The sequence below is a fragment of the Salvelinus sp. IW2-2015 genome, unplaced genomic scaffold (genome assembly GCF_002910315.2).
Source record: "Salvelinus sp. IW2-2015 unplaced genomic scaffold, ASM291031v2 Un_scaffold1637, whole genome shotgun sequence".
In the NCBI taxonomy this organism is placed as follows: Eukaryota; Metazoa; Chordata; class Actinopteri; order Salmoniformes; family Salmonidae; genus Salvelinus; species Salvelinus sp. IW2-2015.
The window spans coordinates 180721-184321 of NW_019943053.1; positions in this window are offsets into that span (position 1 = coordinate 180721).

Below are 3601 nucleotides of genomic sequence, written 5' to 3' on the forward strand. Positions count from 1 at the left end.
CCACAGTTTCACAGTGTCTCTGCCATCCTAGTGGCGTTGGCTGTTTGAGGTGGAAGGACACTTTCACTCTGCTCCTGCTCTCTGTTACCTCATTACACCAATATATCCCACTGCTAACAGCCCACACTTCCTGACAGGCATGATATCATCACAGAGAAACGTTTCCCTCCTGCGGATTAAGCTCAAATTTCACTGTTCTTTCCCCTTACTGTGACAAAAATTGGGTTTCAACTTGTGCTCCGGACCATGTGAGGGACATTTCAGTGAAAATAAGAAACTGCCATTGTGAGTTTTCCCCAGGCCTCCCAGGAACAACCCTAATTGACAGCTCTTATTGTTTTCGACGATGGCAGAGAGATATCCTGCTTTACAATATGCATGTTGTCCATCTCAGGATGGGGGACGGGGGACGGGGCATTTTAAAAACATTGAGCTTATTACACATAACATGTAATATGCTGCTTTTTAAAACCATACATGATTAATACCAGAGGGGTAAGATAACCCCTGATCTTCATGGACATAATGTGTGAGCTTATCTTAAACAACCATAGGAAACGTCATACCTCACAAACTGCTAAGCCTTTCCTCCCAGCATTCAGTCAATTGTGGCATTTCTGCCTTGGAGATATGGTATAGAGATTGAGGTTACAGTACTGGAGCTAATCATCCAAGCATGTAGCCTGCAGACAGACCTTATTAAAAACACACCCAGATAAAACACAAGGTTTCTCCTTAGAGCTAGTGGATGTCAGGAAGAAGTTATTTGGTGATAGTGTAAAGTGACATTCAGGCCCTTTCAGGGTTATCGGACTAACATGGTATAATGCTACTCTATGTCAAGTTGTGCTATGTCATGTCAGGTCATGTTATGTCTATCATCTTGGTTATCCATAGTGAAGCCTCCTGGATAACCAGGCGTTGTTAGCTTTGTCATGCCCGCCCATCACACCAGATGGACACACAGATGGACGCAGCTCATACTGCCTCCCCGCCAACACGTCATGCTGCAGGCTATCATAGATCTGGGTCCAACTCCCACAATTAGACATTTACTTGTCAATAAATCACACATTCAACTTCATCAAGCTGATGACGGATCATGAAAGTAAAGAGGTCTGAATCTACAGCCGACTTCAGACAGTACAGTATACAGAATCTACATTATTGTGTGTTGTTTCTTTCAGAGCAGACTTCAGATGCTTGTTAGTGAAGCTGTATGTCAGGAACACTGACAGGGTCAAGGTGAACCTCTTGTCAGGTTCACCTGTGTTTCCTATAACCTGCGTCATATCCTCTCCCTCTCTCCCCCTGTGATGCGTACGATGTGTGTCCGCCGAGATCGAGGAGAAATACAACCCAGCTTATCTGACCATCATTATCAGACAGATSTGGCTAGCAGTAGTGGTAAAGCGTTTTATCGTACAGCAGCGTGTGTCTGTCTCTCTGTCCGTCTGTCTCTCTGTCCGTCTTTCTCTCTGTCCGTCTGTCTGTCTGTCTGTCTGTCTGTCTGGCTGTCTGTATGTATTTCTTTGTCTGTCTGCCTGCCTGTCTGTCTGGCTGTCTGTATGTATTTCTTTGTCTGTCTGTCCGTCTGTCTTTGTCCATCCGTCTGTCTGTCTGTCCGTCCGTCCGTCCGTCTGTCTGTGTCCGTCTGCTGCTCTGGAGCATTTAGACCAGGGCATCTCTAAGGGAACCAGGCTGGACAGCTCCTCTGATCTGCTAAGAGTTTGAGTGAAGGAGCACCCGTGGTCCCATTCTTCACCGGATAACATCAGTGATTGATCTCCTCCATGTTTTCCKGCTACAGGCCTTCTCCTGTAGCCGGCTGGCCGCAAAGAGCCTGGCCCTCGTGCTGACAGCACCACAGCACCCCGCACAGGTTCAGTCACAACCAAATCAGCTGATTCAGCTCCCCTTCCAGGATGGGCTGCACAGACAGTCTCAGGAATGTAACTCAAACTACTGGAAACAGGCGTGCAAGCAGTTCAATGTCTTTAAACACGGTGGATTGTGGTAGAATAACTGTGTAAGTGCAGTCATTTGGGATCTGTGTTTGTGTACAGTTTTGATTTGTAGAGATCCTTCACTCTGTGCGAAAAGAGAAAATGCAAATTGAGTTTTAGCCCCTACCCATGCTAATTGGGTGTTATTATCTACCCATGCCAATTGAGTGTCATGACCACCACACATTAACCCATACTAATTTGCAGCTGTCATGTCCCTACCATACTAATGAGTGGCTTCATGTCCTACCATGATAATTCGAGTGTCATGTCCTACCCATCCTAATTGAGTGTTATGTCCTACCATCATCTAATTGAGTGTTGATGTCCTACCATACTAATTGAGTGTCATGTCGCAGTACCATGCTAATTTGAGTGTCATGTCTTACCCATGCCTAATTGAGTGTCATTGTCCTACCCATGCTAATCTTGCAGTGTCATCTCCTACCATACTGAAATCTAGAGTGCTCCATGACCTACCCTACTTAAATTCGAGGGTAATTCTTCCCATGCTTATTGAGTGTCATGCTCCTGCCCGATTACTAATCTGATGTGTCATGTTCCTACCATACTATTGAGCTGTCATGGACCGCTCCGCCTTACCCCATACTAATTAGTGTTCGATGTCCCACCCATCACTAATGAGTGGCATGTGCCTACCGTCATACTAATTTCAGTGTCATGACCTACCCATACTGATTGAGTGTAATGCACCATGCTAATCGGTGCCTCTATGCTAACTTGAGTGTCATCACCTCAATCAGATAGCCTAATCTAGATGATGTCATGACCTACCCATGCTAATAAGTGTCATGGTCCTACCATATGCCTAATGGTGTCATTCCGTACCCATACTAATTGAATGTCATTTCTCTACCCATGCCTAATTGAGTCGTCATGTCGCTACGCATGCCTAAATTGAGTGTCCCTTCCTACACCATACTAATTGAGTGCGTAATCCCTATCCCATACTAATTAAGTGGTCATTGTTCTACCGCATGTAATTCGAGTGTTACGTCCCGCACCCATAACTAATTAAGTGCTCATGACTACCCATACTATTGATGTCTGCCTCGATCCCACACGCTAATTGAGTTCCCTTCCTACCCATACTAATATAAGTGTCTGCCTCCCCTACCCATTGCAATTGAGTGGCATGCTCCCCACCATTACTAATTGAGTTTGTCTATACCCATACTAATGGTGTTCATGTCCTACCCCATGCAATTGAGTTGTCATGACCTACCCATACTAATCGAGTGTCCTATCCTACCATACTAATTGAGTGTCATGTCCTCCCATGATAATTAGTTCCATGTCTACCCATATAATTGAGTGTTATGTCTACCGATACTAATTGAGTGTTATGTCCTAACCATACTAATTGAGTGTCATGTCCTACCATGCTAATTGACCGTGTCATAGTGCTACCATGCTTAATTGAGTGTCATGTCCTCCATCGCCTGCTAATTGAGTGTCATTTCCTACCCATACTAATTGAGTGTCATGACCTACCCATACTAATTGAGGGTAATGTTCTTCCGCCATGGCTAATTCGAGTGTCATGTCGCACCCATACTCAATTTGAGTGTCGT